Source organism: Nansenia antarctica (genome assembly GCF_963989245.1).
Source record: "Nansenia antarctica genome assembly, chromosome: 5".
NCBI lineage: Eukaryota > Metazoa > Chordata > Actinopteri > Argentiniformes > Microstomatidae > Nansenia > Nansenia antarctica.
The window spans coordinates 36,040,732-36,063,714 of record NC_137690.1 but is presented as its reverse complement, the minus strand read 5'-3'; positions in this window follow the sequence as shown (position 1 = coordinate 36,063,714).

Genomic DNA, 22,983 nt, shown 5'->3' with positions numbered 1-22,983 from the left:
TTATCTCTTTCATTTGTCTTGGAACAGTTTATTTTTTAATTTTTTATTATCAGCAGTCAGTGTGCAGAATGTGTTTGCAGCTCATGGCCACAAGATGGAGCCTAACATCTTACAGCTGCAGTGAGCACCAGCTCTCAGAACAGCTGAATAAATGCAGACATCAATACAACATAACATCAATACAACATAACAGTTACTGCAATGAAGGTGACGTCTTATATATATTTTTTAAATGTATTGAGGTTGAGGGATACAATGGAGACAGAAATCCATTCCCTGGGTATCAGTGTTTTAGGCTACGTATCACAAATTACTCTGCTTACATGAAGAAACGTGACTGCCAACTTATAAGGCAACTAATAAATAATTAAACTGTAGGCCTGAGTATGTTTTCATGGCGCTGCACCAAGAGAGATGATGAAGTGTTGATCCTCTCTTCTTTTGCATGTGGTCTATCTAACATGTCTCAGATCACCCTGAGTCATTCAACTACAGCTCACGGTACAGAGACCCTACAGTTCCGTGGCGTGGTGTTGGTATAGTTATGGCCCTAATAATCATTTTCATGAAAATAATTCAGTGATTTTCAAATATTTGTATTTGGCTGTATTTTTATTTATTTTTTTAAACACAGATGTTTTAATTTATTTGTGCACTCACACACAACACACTACATGCATGTTTCTCAACAATGGTACCTGTCAATTATCATAAACGTCTTGTGTGCTTCATCAAAACCTTTCTATAACCAAGGTTCTACAATTTGAGGACCAGGTAGTTAGGAGATGGCATTCTTATCCTGAGACAGCGGGCAGATATTCCTTCAGCTTCCTCCTTCAGGAAAAGATGGAGTGAATGAAAAGATTGAGTGCAGGGCTTTGAACCGAGCGAGCGAGGGTTACCAGCCGAGACGGTGGTTGTGGCAGGATTGCGCTGTGAAGATCACAAGCCCAGTCTTGCCACTAATGTCACGGTAATGCCGACGACAGGCTCGGTAAGACCGCGGTAATGAAAAACACAGAGGAAGACTGTATGAAAGGCCTCCTCCGCATCCCAGAGAAGGGAGATTAGCCAGAGCGCCAGCAGGCTAACTGAGACAGGTGGGGGGAGGCAGGCTTTAGGGCTGCTGATTGAGGCTCTTGTCAAGTTCTCAGTGCTGGCAAAACAAGTCAGGAGTGATGTCCTTTAGACAGTGGCCTGTGCTGTGTGTATTTGTGTGTGTGTGCATGTGAGTAAGAGTTGTGTTAGACAATGGCCAGCCAAATCAATTTCATGGGGAATTGTGTGTGTGTCTGTGTTGGGAGTTTACTTACACTTGATTGTGTTTTTTGTGTATACGTCTGTTTTTATGACGGCTACAGTAGCTGTGTGGATATGTTTCTTGTCTTGTTGGTGTATGCCTGCTTCACAAATCTTGGCCCTCGCACACTCGAGGACTTGTTTTACCCTTGGGAAATGAAAATAACTGCTAGCGGGCCAGGTTGTGACGGCATTTTAAAAAAACAATTCTCATCTACAGCAGGTGTTCTCAAACTTGAGGCTCACGCCCCCCTATACATTTGGTTCAGAGCACAGAAAACAGGAGCATCCATGAATGTTTTCAGTATAAAGAAATTGAACCTGAATTAGAGTTCCCCTTATCCAAATGCATGGGTTCCTCTGTGCTATATCGGGGCTCTCAGCTAGCTTAGCGTAGTCATGCCGTCAGAACTACTTTGCTTTGTTTTATTCATTTTCAGTTATTACAAATGTATTCCATCTACTAGGTACTTATTCACGTTGTTATTGTTTATATATACATTATACAGTATGTCCAGGATGGAGGGAAGCTCACATCCACTGATGCACTCGGCTGTCTGCCTCACCCAGCAGTGCAGGTACCGTGCCAGGCAGTGATGCACCTAGGCAGGATGCTCTGGGTTGTGCCTCTGTAGAAGGCCTGTAGGATCTCAGACCCCATCCAGAAGTTTTTCAGCCGCCTGAGTCAGGCGCTGCTGTGCCTTTCTCACCACCTGTTTGGTGTGCTCATCCCAGGTGAGGTTGTCGGTGATGTGGACGCCGAGGAACTTAAAACGGCTGTCCCTCTCTACGGCTGACCCGTTGATGGTGATGGGGTCCTTTTCCTGTCCTTTCCTCCTGAAGTCCACCACCAGCTCCTTGGTCTTGTCAGTGTTGAGAGAGAGGTTGTTCTCCTGGCTGTACTGAGCCAGGCAGTCGACCTCTCTCCTGTAGGCCATCTCATTGCTGTAGGTGATCAGGCAAATTACTATTGTGTCAGGATCCAGTCGCATGGGTCGGCATTAAGGCCTAGGTCTCTGAGCTCGGTGTTGAGCCTGGAGGGCACAACGGTGTTAAATGCTGAACTGTAGTCTACAAACAGCATCCTCACATAGGAGTTCCTCTTGTCCAGATGGGTGACGGCGGTGTGGAGTGTTGTGGTGGGAATGACAGCAACAGGGCGCCAGTCATTTAGGCATGCTACCTTTTTCAGTACCGGAATAATAGTGGATGATTTGAAGCAGTTGGGGTCAGTTCCTGTGGAAAGGGAGATGTGTCCGTAAACACCCCAGCCAGCTGCCTGCTTTGAACACATGGCCTGGAAAGCCGTCCGGCCCGGCTGCTTTGCGGATGTTGATGCGCCTGAACATCTCGCACACTTCTGCTCCGGTGATGACCTGGGGGCTGGCTGCACAGTCTGTGGTGTGTGCCCTCTTCGGGAGGTTTGTGTTGGTATTCTCAAAATGGGCTTAGAAGCTATTCAACTTGTCCGGGAGAGAGGCAGCTATGCTAGCTGCGCAGCTAGGTCTCATGTAGCCATCTTCTAATGGTTATGTTGTGGATTTAATTGATTCTTAATAGATTGAGTTAAACTTATAAAGCACAAAGAGCTTAAATCAATTGTCTCCAAGGAGGCCGTTTATTAAGCAAAGTTACATATGCGAGAAAAGAGCAGACCAATAAGCAAAATCCAAAAGCAAAGAGCAAAAAAACGTTGGGTGGGACTCTATATTTATAGAACTGTCCTTGGTCATGAGGTCACTAGTCTTGGGAACGAATCATATTATACAAATCTGTGATTGCACAAGTTATGGGCCCTGTCCATAGTCAGAATTATTCACTGCGCCACAGGGGCCTCATTCATAACACGTGCTTAGATCTTACCCGTGTCGTACGTAGAAAACCACGTCAACGTAGTGATTTATAAAATTTCAACGTGAGTCGATTTGAACGTGGAAACGATCGTAGCTCGACGTCGAGTATTCAACTTGCTTACGTACATTACCTACTGGTTATGCGGAGTTATTACAGGCATGTGAGCCGCACTGGAAAAACGTTGCCTACTGTAATTCATGCGAAGTTTAAGTGGCTCGTCATAAAATTAACGATGTTGTTACCAGCCGAGAAAATGAGTTAAATTCAATATTTAAAGGCAACTGATGTTTATAATTGTATTTCAGTCTTCCTTTATATGCCATCATTAGTATGGTGTAATCACTCTAAATTGAGGCGTGATAAATTAATTGTGATTAAACTCACCTTCATCCACCAAAAGCTCTGCTGTGTCGCCTTGTGATGAAATGCCACCAGTTGCACATGGCCCCAGGATGGAGGCGATGAGCTGGTCCCTTGTAGACAGCTCCGGTGCGCCTGGTCCTCCTCCTGTTGCCAGCACGCTCGCTTTGTGGTCCGCGATGCGTTTCTTGGCCTTAAGCTTCATGTCAGCCCACTTTTTCCGCAACTCCGCCAGTGTTCTCCCCTCTTCTCCAACTTCATTCACACTGGCAGTGACACACTGCCAGGCAACAGCTTTCGATTTTGTAGTGATGCCACTATTGAGGCTGCCGAACAGCGTCTGATATCGGGCATCGATCTCTGATAATAGACAATCAATCTCTTCCTCACTATAATTTTTCTTTTTGGTTCTTTCTGCCATCTTGCTCGTCAAAGGTTCTGCTCAACACCTCAATCAAGCCTATTTATAGCACTTGACTTAATTGAGCCGCTATAATTGAGCCGCCATCACAGGGCGTTAATACAAACCTCATTCACCTGCGTTCAATTCCAAGTATGTTTGGTATTTATAGAAGGAAGCACGTACGCAACTTTAAACCATCTCAGCCCGTTTTATAAATAATGCTCACGTCCGTTTAGAAAAATGTGCTTACGTGAAAGTCAAAGATGACGTTCAAGTATTTGGTTATGAATGAGGCCCCAGATCTTGGCCCATCCCTTACAGGAAGGAAATGGGCCTTCCTTGAGTGCTAGATTCGCCAAACTGTAGAGAGACTTCAATTCTCAGTATAAAATCATATAAAACCACAACAGTTACTTACAGCACCAGCTAGGTCTCATGTAGCCATCTTCTAATCTAATGGCTACTTACAGCACCAGTGGCCTCATTTATAAATGTTGCATAGGCACAAAAGAAGGCGTACGCCACTTTCTAAGCAAACCTTTTTTTAAACTATTTTTAAAATAGTTTTTTTACTATTTTGTTTTTTGTTTTTTAAAAATTAACTTGACGGTAGAATGTGCGGTCCTCCACGGACACTTTGACCCATACATACTCACTTAAACTGGAGAAATTAGCAACTGGGACTCCGATGGCAGAAGGATGAAACTCAAGAAATGCTTTGAAATTGATGCCTTTGTGTGAAATAAATCGAAATATCACCTCTCACGTATTATATATGAAGAATTCCCTGTGTACACAAAAAAAACATAAATACATATAAATACAATCTGTTTTTGCAAAAGAACCCCTCAAATATGTTCTACAGATTAATTGGGAATCATACTTAATTGGATCATTGTAATTATTTAACAATACTTGCATGTTATGAAATGTATTCTCCTAAATAATAAGGTGAACAGTAGGACAAATTATGTTCAAAGTGATGCTGTTTTTGATGCCTCAGTCAGGCAGATACAAGTGCACAGTTTCATATAGTGTTATCACATGTCTGTTGCGCAGAACTGTTGTGCAGCATTTTACTGGGTGAAATTTGAAATGTGAAGAGAAACAGCCCCATACCATGATGCTTCCACCTCTAAACTTCACTGTAGATATGGTATTTTTAGGATCATATGCAGAGCCATTCCTCCTCCATTTTTGTTGCCAAAAAGCTTTTTTTTCGGATTTCATTCATTCAGTCAGACTACATTGTCCCAGTAATATACATGCTTCTCCAAATGTTCTGTAGCAAACTTCAAACGAGTTTCAACATGTCTTTTCTTCAGTAATGGAGTCTTCATGGGTGATCGTGAATGGAGACTGTGGCAGTGGAGTGCATTGTATATTGTTTTCTTTGTGACAACTGTACCCGCTGCTTCCAGGGGCCTCATTTATAAAAAAAGTACTTGAACGTCATCTTTGACTTGCACGTAAGCACTAAACGGACGTAAGCATTATTTATAAAACGGGCTGCGCTTGTTTAAAATTGCGTACGTACTTAAGTCTATAAATACCAAATATACTTGAGAATGAGCTTTGTATTTACGCCCTGTGATAGCGGCTCAATTATAGCGGCTGAATTAAGCCAAGTGAGCGGGAGAGGGCAGAGAAGGGTGGATTCTCAGTAAGTTGCATTTGTAACATTTGATCATGACAACCAGTACTCAAGTTGTAAAAGAAAATCAGGGGGGATGGTGGATTTTATCATATGGGGACAATTTTAGCATCCCCACAGCGTCAGTGACTTCAGTGTCAGTGACTTGGTAAAAATGTCATTGCATGTGTGCGTGCCCCCTCGCCCACAGTATTTTACTCAGTATGCGCAAAACTAAATGTTGAAATAGCAGTAATACCACGTTCATTGATAAAATGACATAAGGGATGGAAAGGGGGAATGGCAGTTTTAGAAGGGGGATGATTTTGACTGTTTTTATTTCAGATGCCATCCCCCCTCATCACCCCTCAACGTGAGTGCTGATGACAACTAACCAGGCAAATGCTTATACTGTAATAATATAATGATCTTATTCTTATCAGGTGACATTGAAAACATGGCTGCTCACTCCCTTTGCGAACCCCCAGACACCGGAGGAAATCCAGTATAATTTAGCGCATGGCCGGGCAAGGTCCGTTGTGGAGCGCACTATAGGCATGTTGAAGGGGAGATGGCGTTGCCTTGACAGCTCTGGAGGGATATAAAGGAAGACTGAAATACAATCATAAACATCAGTTCCCTTTAAATCTTGAATTAAACAAATTGTCTCAGCTGATAACAACATCGTTAATTTTATTACTAGCCACGTTCACTTTGCATGAATTACAGTAGGCAGTGCGGCTCACATGCCTGTAATAACTCTGCATAACCAGTAGGTAATGTGCGTACGTCAAGTCAATACCTGACGTAGAGCTACGATCGTTTCCACGGTCAAATCGACTCACGTTGAAATTGTATAAATCATTCACTTTAACGTGGTTTTCTACGTACGACACGGGTAAGAGAACATTTCTTCCAAAGTACTTTCTATAAATGAGGCCCCAGGTCTTTCTGGAGCTCTGCTCGATTGCTCCTTGGTTCTTGTGCTACTCTTCTGACTAACTTTCTTGCGAGGAGTTCCTGTGCGTGGCCGGTTGATGGTCGAGTGATGTTCGTCACCTGGCCCCAATGGCGCTTATAGGAGAATTTAGGAGCTGAGAAATACGTATAATAATATGTCTTGTCTAAATTTCATGTGAATAGCTGCAATGGAAATATGTTGAATTAAAATATTGTTGATGTGTTGAATACTTATTTACCCCACTGTACATTTTATGAGACAAAATGGGATTGTGGGTTCACAATTGTATCTTCTCTGAGCTCTTTGCCAAGCAAGGAGGAAAGAGGAGCCCATGGGCTTACTGTGCATTTAATTTCGTTGTTCGCGTCTTCTTTTTATGAGCATTAAATCAGTGTTATGGTAGGAGAGTGGAACACAATGACAGCTACTTAAAGAGCTCTTTACACAGACCCTGTACTTACAGGGCTTTAGTTACAAGGTACTTTTGGACACTAATAGATCTGATTTAATTTGTGAGCTTGGTAATGGCCAATGTCCCTACATCAGTGTCATTGCAATCAAATAAAGTAACACATAATTCATATTTACATCATATTTCATGTGCTTCTGAAAGAGCACACACTACTGTATTATAATGTTTTAAAAATATTAATGTATCAGTAAGGGAGATAGAGAGAAAGAGAGGTTGGAGTAAAGTGAATGGTTTGACTGGAAACATATATTATGCTGATGATTCACCATGACCTAATTCTGTCATTCAACAGCACAGGAAGTTTGCTTCTCTCTGACCCAAAGTCTTTCAGAACATGTTTGTTAACATATTCCAAGGCAACATTTCTGAAAGGTTATCAGTGACTGTTTCCAAAGGTCAGAAACCGTTGAAAGCCAAGATCAGTGAAACACAGAATTGGCTGAACCACCACTTGCGGTTAACCCCAAAAACATTTTGCTTTAGATAGGCTGACCCAAACCGGGACCCTTAAGTGTACCAGATGTTCATGCACATATGCACGTATGTATGCACATATGCACGTATGTATGCACTTATGCACCATAGGTGTTTTCATCAGGATGGGGAACAATTATTTCAGACCTTAGCACACTTCGTAACTGCACCTTTCAACACCATGGATAGCGCCTCAGCAAACAAAACAATAATGTTTTGTCTCCAAATATCCACCAAAACATAGTTTATTTGAAAACTGTATAATAACACTAGTAAACACAAAACTGCACTGGTGTAATATAACATAGTGTAACGATCCTGTATGAGGCCCGTTAACAGCTCCACCAAGGGAGTTAACTCTCTTGGTCTAATGGTTAGCGCGGCCGTCGGTTATGCGGGAGATCGGGGTTCGACTCCCGCATGGGGCGAGTTACACTAGAAGATTCCCGTTCGCTACACTGGTGTCAGAAAGTTGGGATGGAAGGAAGGCCATCGGAGAGGCGTGTCCACGTGAGGGACTTGACATAGTGAAGCGTGAGGGCACGCTCTCCCGAACGGTGAGGATAGTGTAACGATCCTGTATGAGGCCCGTTAACAGCTCCACCAAGGGAGTTAACTCTCTTGGTCTAATGGTTAGCGCGGCCGTCGGTTATGCGGGAGATCGGGGTTCGACTCCCGCATGGGGCGAGTTACACTAGAAGATTCCCGTTCGCTACAATATTTATTGATTGTCAGATACCTTTCAAAACAAAACATACAGTATTTGTCAGTGGGACTTCCAGTTGAGCATGAAGACTGAGTAGCTCCCGAACACCTTCATTTCATTTCACATTCACATTTCACATTCACATTCACATTACAGCTTACTTTTTGATTCACTTATTTGACAAAAAGGCTCATAGTACATCATTACACATTACATTACGCAATGGCAGGAAAATCAAGGAAGAACAAGAAAACACTGATCTCAGCCACAGCTAGCAACGCGGCTAACACATCACCTAGCTGCCTAACAATGGAGGCAGTTGGCTCAGCTAACATGACCAAGCTACCGACTGACGTGGAAAACCTCCACTCTGTTAAAACCTCCACTCTGTTAAAACCTCAACTCTGTTTAAACCTCCACTCTGTTAAAACCTCCACTCTGTTAAAACCTCAACTCTGTTAAAACCTCCACTCTGTTAAAACCTCCACTCTGTTAAACCTCAACTCTGTTAAAACCTCCACTCTGTTAAAACCTCAACTCTGTTAAAACCTCCACTCTGTTAAACCTCCACTCTGTTAAACCTCCACTCTGTTAAAACCTCAACTCTGTTAAAACTTCAACTCTGTTAAACCTCCACTCTGTTAAAACCTCCACTCTGTTAAAACGTCCACTCTGTTAAAACCTCAACTCTGTTAAAACCTCAACTTTGTTAAAACCTCCACTCTGTGTCAACTCTGTTAAACCTCAACTCTGTTAAAACCTCCACTATGTTAAACCTCCACTCTGTTAAAACCTCAACTGTGTTCCACTTACCCACCTCACTGAAACCCTCACTTCTTTGCTTGATAAAGCTCTGCCTCCAATACATACCCGGCGAATAACTGAGGTGGAGACTGGCTTATCTGACTACAGTGACAGAGTTGTGGAATTGGAGAACGCATATGCTTCGCTGAAAGTTGAACACGGTGTGCTAATTGACAAGGTAGATGATTTGGAAGAAATGTTTTCGACAAGAACCGAGCTCTTCCACCTGGGTGGCACCTGGGTGCTCTTCCACCTAGGTGGCACATCGGTGCTCCACACCGCTGAGACTGGGCCGCGCAGACTGGGGAGAGCAGACGCTGCAGGAGGTGTAGGAGGTGTAGGAGGTGTAGACACCAGCTGAACCCACACCATCACTACCCAGTATCTTTCTCACTACTGTTTGCTCACTAGCGAACAAAATGGCTGAGACTTGGCTCAACGACAGTATCCCTGACGGCGTGACTGTGCTGGAGGGTCGAAGCGTCTTCAGAGCGGATAGAACTGCGGAGATGACAGGTAAAACGAGGGGTGGAGGTCTGTGTATTTATGTTAGCAAGACGGGGTGTACTGACACTGACACTGTTGAGAGCCACTGCTCCGCTAATACAGAGTACCTGATGATCAAGTGTAGACCGCTTTACCTACTTAGAGAGTTTACAACTATCATGGTCATTGCAGCCTATATTCCCCCAGATACCAATGCTAAGCTAGCAATGAAAGAACTACATGCAGCTATTAGCAAACAACAAACTGCACACCCAGATGGTGTCTTTATTGTCGGAGGGGACTTCAACCACTCCAACTTAAAGACTGTACTCCCTAAATTCCACCAACATGTCTCCTGTGTCACTAGAGAAAACAAAACTCTCGACCATGTGTACACAAACATTGCTGATGGTGAGCCATCCTCCTCCCCCACCTAGGACAGTCTGATCAGGTGCTGCTGGGATTGATCCGGGACAATGGGGGTGATAAGTGCAGAGAGCTCCGATCGATATGGAGGAGGGGATCTCTCCTCGGCCTTGCTGTTGAGCCGCGGCATGACATCACCACTGAATCAACATGGTGAAATAACCACACACACACACACACACACACACACACACACACATACACACACACACACACACACACACACACACACACACACACACACACACACACTCATACACTCATACACTCAATTGTGCACACAATACCTCCTCTCAGAGCAAACAGTGTAAGGAGAGGTCTTTACTATAATGAAACTGGCAGAATCTCCACCCAGACCAGGATGCTCTGAGAGCACGCCGAGCCTGAAGGCTTAGAGACGGATGTTATTTATGATGAGGGTCAATGGAGGAAATCTGACCTCTAAAATAGGAAAATTGATGACCCTTCCTCCAGCAAAATACAACCCTTACAAACAATCATACAAGCCTCCCTGAATGCTTGAAAAATACTGATTAAAGTAAGTTTGTAGTTAGTCACTATCGATTAAACATAGTCATTACAACCATTAGGAAGCTTTTAGAAAGATTGAATGTTACATCCTGGACCTTTAAACGGTGCTCGAAAATCAATCCCAAATGTTATACTGTAGTGACATTCAGGAACCACATTCAGTTCCATAGGCTAATCCATGACACAACGCACATGTATTGATTAGCAAATACAGACAATTCATTAAATGCCAGTGAACATGGCAACATGCATATTCTGAACAACTTTTCTTATTCTTATTTCTTTCTTATTGTCTTTCTTTTCTTATTTTAAAATGTTCTTTGCACCACTACCCACTTGCATTCAGACTAGAGTGAAAGATGGAAGATGAAAGTGAAATCATCATATACTGTACAGTGCCCTCCATAAGTGTTGGAACGAGGAAACAGTTTGTCTTCTTTTAGCTCGACAGTTTGGATTTGAGATCAGACAGTTATTATGGGGTCAGCTTTAATTCAATGTTTTCTTTTTTCACAACCCTTTTTATATCTTTTTTTAAAATATATATCCTTGAGGAAAGAGTGTTTGTCAGAATCTCCTCTTTTATTGCCTTGAAATATCCAGGAAGATTAGTTAGTGTTCCCACAATGCAACATTCTCCACCTGTGAACACACAGATTTGACAAAAACAAAGACACACACACACACACACACACAGGCACTCTTTCAGATATACACACTTGTATGCAGTGGCGGGCGGTGCATTTCACACCTAGGCCTTCAGTGATGTCCGACACATTCCTACCTGAATTATTCTACCTCTTAATACCATCGTTATGACGCCATGGCTCTAGAAACTAGACAGAAACACAGTATAACCGGGCGTTGCATCACCTTAACATAGTCAGACAAGTACAACAGAGTTATATTAATATTTCCGAAGCATTTTTAATCAATAAATCCGCATTTACAATGAAGAGTGTTAAACTAACATCTTTAAGATCGCTACATTACCCACGTCTGTCGTCTCGTCCACCATAATAGCGACAAAGGGTGCCTTTTTAATCTCCATTTTGATCTCTTCTCCCATCACTTCAGCAATAGCAAAAATCAGGTCGTTTTGTATTTTGCCTGACGTCCCAGTAAACACTTTGTTTGTGGACAGGTGGTAATGTAAATCTGGGTTGTTTTCAGCCAGAAAAGAAAGAAGCTCAACGTAGTTTCCTCTGTTTGTGGACTCGGCGCTTTCATTGTGTCCCCTAAATGAAAGTTATTGTTTACCCAAAAACAGGACACAATCGATCAGTATTATCGATCAGTCAACGAAAGCTTTCGTTGTGAGGCTCCGTTTCCCTGCGCACTTTCAAAAGTTTCACATCTACCGGCATAGTTACGCATCTCAATAGTGAATATCAATAGTGCGTATCAATAGTGCGTATCAATAGTGCGTATCCAATCAAAAGACGTGCTGGGTGCTGACATCATTGAGCCTTACAGCAGGCGCCGTTGTTCCTTTTGCTCGCATCTACGTAGGTTTACTAGGTACGCCACAGGTTTTCTCGTTCCAACGTTAAGTTACAGGTCGTATCCGCGGCACCGTTTAATGTGCAGGCGGGCAGATTTTTGAGCCCCCTAGCAACACATTTTGATTGGATAAAAGCTCTAACATAAAGGCCAGCCCTCCAAATCTCAATCGGAGACTGGAAGCAGCGCAACCAAGAGGAAAGCTATGAAATGAAGAGAATAGACTATGGGGAATTATTAATACATATTTGTGGAAAAAATATATTAAAATAAAATGTATATTCTGATGATGTTTAGGCCAGCAGAGAAGGCCTTGCTGGCCCTGACGGCACACCACTGCTTGTATGTCTTCCTCTCTCACACCTGCGAACAGGAAAATGATTACGGTACCCACTCCCACCCCTCCCACGCTCTCCCTCCCCCACACACAGCTGATCTCTCCCCTTTCTCCCTTTATTTCTCCTCCTCATTTACTCATCCATCTCTCCTCACCCCATCTCAGCCTCTGCCCTGAGAGGAAAGGCTGGAGCTCTAGAGCCCAAAACACACTAAAGCAACACCAAACACCTCGCCAAAGAGGAAAGTTAGTTGAGGTGAAGATAGCATGATCTGCTGTAGTTCAGTGGTGGATTGTATATACTGTACATACAGTACACTGAACCGGAAGGAACATCTCATTATTTCTAGACACTTGCCCTGCACACGCACGCACACTCACGCACGCACACGCACACACACACACACACACACACACACACACACACACTCACACACACACACACACACACACACACACACACACACACACACACACACACACACACACACACAGTCACTGACTTCCATCTCACACTCCATCTCTCTCACACCTCCACCTCCACTGGCTGGGCCTTCTAATTGGATAGACTACAGGCTCTGGGGGGATCTCTAACCCTGATCTTCTAACGAGGCCTCAAGGAGAGCTCACACTGTGGAGTGTGTGTATACGTCTGTTTGTAAGAGAGGTAGGAAAGTGTACACGACTGATGTGTGAGGCATTGTTGTGCACGAGAGAGGAAGAGAGGGAATGCGATAGATTAACTGTAGTGGTTGTCTATGGATGACTTGGTGACAGTGGCGGACTCAGGCTGTTTGAAGGGCAGGGGCGAAAAGAAAAAAAGGGCACCTACTGCACGACATGGGACCCCATCAGCGAGGAAAAAGCTATGATGCGTCATGTATGGATTAAGATTAACATTATGTAGTCTAGGTAATCCAGATTAAAAGTATACACCTCTTTGATAAAAACACATAGGGAACAATACACCTTTAAAATGTTTATTTCACAAACACCTCCCAACATTTTTTGGGGGTTATTTTCATGCTATATGTTAACCTGTTTATATCCATTCTATTTTTTTTAGGTTTTCTGCTCACAAGGGCTTTCATAATGATCTTGCTATCAAATGAAAGCTAACACCTGTGGGGTGGCAGAATCAAAGTGTCAAAATCAAAATATACTGTATATACTGTGTCAGAGTGTCAGCTAGAACATTGTGAAAAATCGCAAATTCACTCTCCACCTAAAGAAAATGACAGAATATCAGCTTGGAAACCTGAGCTGGTAGCCCAAATCATCTAGGAATCAGTACTCCATGGTCTGATGAGTACTTATGCCAAATTAGATGCTAGTAATGTGAGCCAGTGCAACTTTGTACCTGTTTTAGTACAGGTATGTTTAGGCGGACAACCAAATTGTGCCATTTGGAGCCATTTTGGCACCATCAGTGCCATTTGACCTTTCTCATCTTATTTTCTTTTGTAAAACTAATTATATTTCACTGACACATCACTATAGGTATACATTCCATCCAAATTCAACAGTTTTCTCACTTGTTTTGAAAATTAACCCATTCACCTCTGTACATTTACCCACTCAAAGAAAAATATACATTGACTCAGATTTATTGTCAAACTGAGAGCATACAGAATTACAATAATAGCAAACTTGAAAATGCAATCAAGCACACAATAAAACCAAACCTTGAAAATTGTCAAAACAAATCAGAACTAGAAAACCATATACAATGTCTGCCACTCAGTCATTTGCACCTGCATTTCAACTAATGCTTCACAAACAAAACTATGAACCGAGGCTCTCCCATCCCCCTAGCCTCCCACCATAATAAACAGCCTATCCCCCCAGCCTAGGCTCAAGTTACCTACCTATGGACAGGACTATCTTCAACAGATCAAGAAATAAAGAAATATATGATTAAGCTACAAACTACACAAAAGAAACAAGACAATTATATGAAAAAATATGATTTTAAGACCCAACATTAGATTACATGACTGTTACTGTAACTGGAAATTAAAAATATTGTCATGAGTGTCTCATTTGAAAATCACTCTGCATGTCCAAACAAAGGTGCATATTGGTTGGGCGCTTGCTGCAGGAGAAGCATGGACAGATGCCATTGCTGCAACGGAAGGGAGATGGTGGGTAGTGGAGTCATAGCAGAATTATTCTTTGGGCCATGTGTTTATATACTGTATGTCTATGACTTCATTACGATCAATTGGGATATCCCTCTCAATTGAAAGCAGCATGAGATCAGAGAGCCTTTTTTCCCCACATCGGTTTCTGAGCTGGGTTTTGATCAGCTTCAGTTTTGAGAATGATCGCTCTACTGAAGCAGTTGTCACTGGGATAGTAGCATAAGTTTTGAGGAGCATAGTTAGATTTGGGAAAACTGATTCCACATTATTGTCTTTAAGGCACTTAAGCGCAGCTGTGACATTGTTGGAGGGGAGAGCATATGAAGAGTGGAATACCTTCAGTTCGTGACAACATTCTCTTCTTCTGCATCATAAAACTGGCACACATCTCTGACAGATAGAGCAGCTCTGTCATTTGAATGAATGAATGAATGAATGAATGAATGGTCTTTATTGTCATTGCTACAGTACAGGTACCAAACAACGAAATTTAGGAGGGGTGGCTCCCCTGGTGTTAGGAAAGAAAAAAAAAAAACTTTAAAAAAAATCACAAGAAGGGAAGGAGCTGGTTTACATAAATAAAGGCTATGTACACTATCCACTGTACTATACTGTACAGATAGACGACTAGGGTTGTCATATTGCACAATAGTGTTATTGCACATGTATCACGTTTTGTCATGCCCTTTGTCATGCCCTTCCAGTGACTTGAGATGGTAAGGCAGTGAAGACCTGTTAGGCTTGACCCAGTAGGCATGTCATCCTTCCCCTTGAATCTACGGTGTAGCTCATGCGAGAGTATGTCAAGAAAGGTAAAGAACACCTTGCCCCGGTAGTGTTCCTCCAAGTCTTGGGCTTGGTACTCCTCTGTAACAGATTCAGAGCTATACCTGTACCTTTGAGGTACCTTCCTCCGTCTGGTTTGTCCAGGTATTTCTTCTGGCGCCTCAATGCTGCCTCTGCTTGCCCCTTTGCATTTGAAAAAAGCACCTTGAACTCTTCATCCTTCCTCATTGCTGTCACTCTTTGTATGACCCCCTCCACAATGGTGTATGATGCTGACAAGTCGAGGTCTTTTCTCTGAAGCGAAGCAGATGCAATGGCAGTCTCATTGAAGACGGGTGTGGCAATCTCCATGCATAGAATAAATTCAAAATCTATGCTACGCAAGAGCATCCGGGCATCACCTGCTGCAGAGTCTGGTGGATCACTATCAGCCATGTTCTGAAGCAGCTTCACCACAGCAGTAAGGACCTTCTTCAGGGATCTCAGAGCATCTTCTCTACATGCCCACCGTGTGTCAGACAGCCTTTTCAACTCACAGACTCTTTGGTCAGGGTACATGGTCTGTTGCATTTTCACGAACGCAGTGTGGCGTTTTGGAGATCTGGCTATGAAGGTGTACAGACTTTCAACTAAGTTGAAAAACCGAACAAAATGCTGGCTTGATTTGGCACTCTCCACCAAGACCAGGTTGAGACAGTGGGCATGGCAGTGCACGTATAAAGCTTTCTTATTGTGGCTCTGAATTCGTGACTGCAGACCGTAGTAGCTTCCGCTCATATTTGCGGCTCCATCGTAGCCTTGGCCCCTGATGTCTTCCACTTTGAATCTATTCTCCTCAAGGACTGTCATCACAACATTTTCCAATTATTTTGCTGTTGTTCCGCTCACGTCACAAACTTGTAAAAATCTCTCCTTGATTTCCATCTGATGGACAAAGCGAACAACAAAGGACACTTGTTCGACATGAGAAGCATCAGTTGTCTCATCCAAGAGAATGGAGAATATTTTGGACTCATCCATTTCTTTGAGAATTACTCTTCTGACATAGGTGGCAAGGGCATTGATTATGTCATTCTGTGTCTTATAGGACAACAGTAACGTCTGTGTTTTTTTCTGTTGAGACTGGATGTGGTTGATGTTATCAAGGTGCATTTTGATGGTGGAGTCATATTTTGCAAGTAGCTGTACAAGTTCAAGGACATTTCCTTTGTTCAAAGATGTACTACTTTCATCATGACCCCTGAACGCCCCATCTTGCCGTGCAAGATACAATGTGATGTCTACCAGTCTTGTCATTATCTCCCTGTTTCGTTGTTGTTCCTGTTCTCTTTTGGCTTGGCCTTCCATGTCTGCCCTCCTGAAAGCCTCTTCCAGTGGTCTCTGTTTGAAGTTGCTCCATCTTACCATGCTTACCATATGTGACAGGGTTTCATTAAAAGGTCCCCATCTCGGCAATTGTGAAACCTCGCAATCAAGCCAAACAAGTCTTGTTGTGATTTTTTTTTTCTTCCGGTTTTTGGCATAGGACGACAAACGAAGCGATGAAGAACCCACTCGATATCATATCCAACAGTTTTACATTCACTAAATACCTACATTTAGTTAGCAAAGTCGGGTGGGGGGTATTATTCGTATTAGTGTGGCAGTGTGTGTAGCCACGCCCACCCCAGCTGTATGTAAGGAGCCACCTGCGTTTGTTGACAAGTTTACAAGATGGAGGCTGCTCTCGCTAATGCTATCAACAGAATTTCATAAGCAGGCAGAAATATCGACAGTGGGCAATTAATGAACTCCTTCATATTGGACTATACCAGTGGAGGCTCCTCCATAGAGGTGGAGGAGGCCTGGCCTCCCCAATAATTTGAGAGAAGAGAGAGAGATTTAAAAAAGTTAAACATTTTTTATTTAGTTAACAAAAAACATATTTAAAAAATGTTTATATTAATATTATTTCCGTTTTGTTCATAAATCTGAATGTTTCCATGGCTAAAACCCAATATTGCAATTGTAAAGCACCTACAGGCCAGAATCCCTATCCGTTTGTATTGAGGAGGCCAGGCCTCCTGTCGGAAAGGCCAGGCCTCCTGTCGGAAAGTGGTTTCTCATAGAAGTCAATGTAATGCAATTTTTTTCATGGCAATATGTGATTGGCTAAATCACTGAAAATGGGTGGGCAGAGGAGGCCTGGCCTCACCATGCATTGAGTCCAGGGCTGAAAGATTGACATTTTGTTCGTCCAATCACATGAAGCCATTTTGACTTCAGTCAAAAAAACACTCGCGGCGAGTAATACTCGTGGCTTTAAGTGCTTTGCTTAAAATGACCTCGGAAGTCGGCGAGATTCTGGCGCGATTTATACATCGAATAGGTAGACAACATTTAGGATTTATTGAACAGTTTTATTTTTTATATTAATAATTAATAATTGTATGTAGTATGTTGTGGTGAATGTTGTGAGCCTGAGCAGAAGGGACAATAGCTGCTGCAGGCGGACCAGAGATTCATGCCAATTGTTTTGTTTATTTGATGACCCATTGTGCAGGTAACTTATTACATAATGTTGTTTGAGTTCTATGTTTTGGTGCATTTTGTAAGAGTCCACTCGTGGTGTTGCTAGCATTCGCGATCTAGGGCATGGCTAGTCAGTAACGTCATGTTGCATTCCACATGTAGTACCTTTTTCCGCCACACGCGTGTATGAGTGCTGTTCTGCAGGATAAATATTAGAAATGGATGAAGTATTGTTCTGAATTGTATGTTGTGTGTCTGATTGACATAGTGTTTGAGTGCTTTTGACATGTCATTGATTGTATGTAGTATGTTGTGGTGAATGTTGTGAGCCTGAGCAGAAGGGACAATAGCTGCTGCAGGCGGACCAGAGATTCATGCCAATTGTTTTGTTTATTTGATGACCCATTGTGCAGGCAATAAAAGCTGCTTCATCCACCATCCTGAGAGTGTCCCAATCCCTTCAGTACCGCCAAACACAAATTAATAATTTTTAACAAAGACAGATAAGAAGAACAGGGAACATTCCATCGCGAGTGAAGCGAGCAAGCGGACCATTTTTTGGCCTCCTCAATTCTGGAAGTCACCAGCCTCCACTGGACTATACATAACGGGAACTCCGAACTCCGAATCTGACGATGACAGATGACAACGGAATTTCAGACATTGATCTGATGTATGAATTTCAATCTGGATTCAGAACATCCCATTCCACTGACACATGCCTTCTCTATTTGAACGACCACATCAACCATGAGGTGGACTCGGGCAAGTACTGCGGCATGGTCATGCTGGACCTCCAGAAGGCCTTCGACACAGTAGATCACCACATATTGTTAGATAAACTGAAAGCAATTGGGTTCGATAGAACATCGGTGGGCTGGATGCAATCCTACTTAGAGGGGAGGGAACAGGTGGTTAGTGTGAACGGAACACTGTCCCCCCCCCTCCCAGTGACCTGCGGCGTTCCACAAGGAAGCATATTGGGACCTTTACTGTTCCTAATATATGTGAATGACATGTCATCAGCATGTGATTGCAATTTGTTCCTGTTCGCGAATGACTCGGCTCTGCTGGTCTCTGACAGGGACATATTGCAGGTGGAAAAAGCGCTAAGCACTGAACTGAGTAGAATCTGCATCTGGCTAGCTGACAATAAACTATCAATACACCTAGGTAAAACTGAAACCATCCTATACGGATCCCCATCTAAACTCAGAAAGGCTGAACATTTTAAAATAAAAGTGGGTAACATTAATATCACAAGAAAAAAGGATATTACATACCTGGGCTCCATCTTAGAGGCAAATCTTTCCGGAGATAAAATGGCAGCAAAAGTAATCAAAAAAGTGAACCATAGAACTAGATTCTTGTACAGGATATCCTCACTTGTCAGTAAAAACACACTGAGGACCCTATCAGGAGCTCTCATTCAATGTCACTTCGACTATGCCGTAACATCATGGTACTATAGAACCACAAAGGCCCATAAAACAAGACTCCAGACAGCCCAAAATAAACTGGTTAGGCTTCTGCTAGGCCTCAACCCTAGGACACATCTAACCGCTGCTCATTTTTTGAGCCTTGATTGGCTACGAGTAGTTGACAGAGTGCAGCAGCTTGCACTGGGCCTGGTCTTCAAGATACGCTACACCACAAAGACACCCAAGTACCTGTCAACATACTTCCAAAAAGTGAACAACGTCCACACATACAACACCAGAGGAAGCTCCACGAACCACGTTCAACCGCGTTGCACCACAAACAAGGGGTTAAACTCGTTTGCAAACTATGCAGTAAAAATGTGGAACGCCCTTCCTATAATCTTAAAGGAGTGCAAAACACTGCCCACCTTCAAAACCACTCTCAAAAAACATTTACAGGAGGCTGCAATCCGTAACTGGACCCTCTAAATCAAAAATCTGATTAAAAGACCCGAACTACCCACTGTACATACTTTGTGTTTTGTCCCCCGCCCCCACCTGTGGTGTATGTCCCCACCTGTCCTACCCGCTGTACATACCTGATGTTTTGTTGTATTGTATATCTAGTATTGTTCTTCCCATGATGGATGTATTTTTATCTTGTAGATAGTAATAGTTATTTGTCTGTATTATCTTGTAGATAGTACTAGTTTTTTTTTTTTTCTTTTCCTGTCTGTCTTACATGTAACGATGAATTGAAAATCAAGGACCCCAATTGAAATAAGCCAGTGGCTTTCTTGGGTTTTTATCCTTTTAGTTGACCTTGTATGTAATATGTACTCTCATGTACGTACTTCTGCAAATCTTCTAATAAAGTTTTCAATCAATCAATCAATCTCCACTTCACTTTCATGGGACAGTCGTCTGCAGACAGACCTTCTGCTGTGTTCTTGGGTAAGTTTTAGTGAGTTACATGTGTTGTTTACTAGGATTTTGTGTTGTTTACTTAGGATAGCCAAACAGTTATTTGTTGTTTTGTGAGTAAGGTAGATAGCGCATTTGTTAGCATCAGTTATCAGACCACTGAAACGGCTCACCACAACTATGCCACCCCTCTTCAAAACTAATGAGATGGTGGGAGGAAGAAATACGTTGTCAAAGATAAAACATAATGAATAAATACCTTTTTTTAAAGACCTACTAAACATGCAACATACTGTACTGTATGTTTCATGCACCATTTTAGTGTGTTTGTGTGTACCAGCTAGCCAAACAAGTGTTAGCTTGTTAGCTAGCTAGCTAGCTTTGTTAGAGATGTAATAGATTGTAGAAAAAGTAAATGCTTTTGTAATGAACGGTAATGTTATGTGGAATCAAAAATAATGATTAATTCATTGATATGTAGATTTTCTGTAGAATAATACTGTGAATTGAAATGATTTCACTAGCCTACTTCAGTACAAGTACAGTACACTGAGTCTATGGAAAACCTACACTAGAGAAGTGTCCACACCTCTGACCTGAAATTTGTGTTACAGAATGAGGAGGTGAGAGGTTCTGAGAGATGAAACCTTGATGAGTCACCAGCACTTCAGGGGCCTCATTAATAAACAAATACTTGAACGTCATCTTTGACTTTCACGTAAGCACATTTTTCTAAACGGACGTGAGCATTATTTATAAAACGGGCTGAGATGGTTTAAAGTTGCGTACGTGCTTCCTTCTATAAATACCAAACATACTTGGAATTGAACGCAGGTGAATGAGGTTTGTATTAACGCCCTGTGATAGCGGCTCAATTAAAGCGGCTCAATTAAGTCAAGTGCTATAAATAGGCTTGATTGAGGTGTTGAGCAGAACCTTTGACGAGCAAGATGGCAGAAAGAACCAAAAAGAAAAATTATAGTGAGGAAGAGATTGATTGTCTATTATCAGAGATCGATGCCCGATATCAGACGCTGTTCGGCAGCCTCAATAGTGGCATCACTACAAAATCGAAAGCTGTTGCCTGCCAGTGTGAATGAAGTTGGAGAAGGGGGGAGAACACTGGCGGAGTTGCGGAAAAAGTGGGCTGACATGAAGCTTAAGGCCAAGAAACGCATCGCGGACCACAAAGCGAGCGTGCTGGCAACAGGAGGAGGACCAGGCGCACCGGAGCTGTCTACAAGGGACCAGCTCATCGCCTCCATCCTGGGGCCATGTGCAACCGGTGGCATTTCATCACAAGGCGACACAGCAGAGCTTTTGGTGGATGAAGGTGAGTTTCCTGTGTGCTTATTTAAAGAAGGTCATAAAACTCAAAATGTTGATATGGACCCATATGATCGTAAATAACCTTATAACAGGGCTTAATACCGAACTTCTTTAATCCAATTAAAATGTATCCAATTAAATAATGACATCTCATGTGGTTGTTTCAACAATGTACATTTTTATTTACAGCATCGCAGGAGACTGATGAGCCTGCATTGAAGGTATCGCGTGTCATCAAGGAGCCACAGCAGAGGGAAAGGCGAACGGCCTCGGCAGCATCCCCCACACCTCCAGAGGAAAGGCCCTCCACCTCAGGCAGCCGTCCCACCCCCAATGCCTTCAATGACGAGGTCCTCCAGACACAGCGAGACCTCTGCAATGCAGCTAATGCGATTGTAGAAGAGTTGAAAAAAATCCGTAGAGTTCTCACTCATCTGAATAATGCAATCATTGAAAGCATGCAGTCCGAATAAATTTGTTTGTATGTGTGCCTCAACTACATTGTGTTAATGAGCTGTTATTGACGTGCTACCTTAAATGCGGTGTATTAGCTGGCGCCTTATCCTTATCGCATTGGTCAGGGCTGCTGCTCCATCAGGTGGCGGATTAGGGGGCTCTTGTGGATCCATTCTCACGTCCAGTGGGTTCAGCACCAGTCCATGGTTTAGCGCAATGTTGTGGAGCACACCGCACGCCACAATTATGCCAGACACCTTTTAGGGGGAAAATGTTTAGTTAAAACAATTTAATAGGCTACTGATAAGACTGCAGGAGCTTCCATACACAATATGCAGCATCTGAAGGAGGGATGAAGCATATACCTTGTTGGGTGTATAGAGGAGGGTCCCTCCGGAGCTGTCAAGGCAACGCCATCTCCCCTTCAACATGCCTATAGTGCGCTCCACAACGCACCTTGCCCGGCCATGCGCTAAATTATACCGGATTTCCTCCGGTGTCTGGGGGTTTGCGAATGGAGTGAGCAGCCATGTATTCAATGGATAACCCCTGTCACCTGAGAAGACCATATTCAATTATTACAGTATAAGCATTTGCCTGGATAGTTATCATGATCAAACGTTACAAATGCAACTTACCGAGAAGCCACCCCTCTCTGCCCTCTCCCGCTTCCAGACGAACGCCTACCCTACTCTGACGTACTATAAAAGAGTCATGGGTAGAACCCGGCCAATTAGCACAGACATTCAGCAGTGCCATACGGGCATCGCAGATGAGCTGTACGTTGATCGAATGAAAATTCTTTCGATTAACGAAAACATGCTCATCCACTGACGGTGCCCGTATGGCAACGTGCGTGCAGTCTATTGCGCCTATAACGCCAGGGAACCCAAAGGAGTCGGCAAACCCGTCTTTTACACGCGCCTGCTCAAGGGGTGTGAATGGGAAACGGAGGTGTCTTGGGGAAATTCTCAGAATTCCCCCGATCACATCAGGCAGGATGCGGCTGAAGGAGGGCTGGGATATACTCGACCGGTCAGCCAGCTCCCTTTGAAATGCCCCCGTGGCGAGGAACCCCAGGGTGGAGAGCACCTGTACAGGGACAGGTATGGGCCTGTTGCGGCGTGTCCTCCTCTCCAAGCCTGGGGATAGTTGGTCGCACA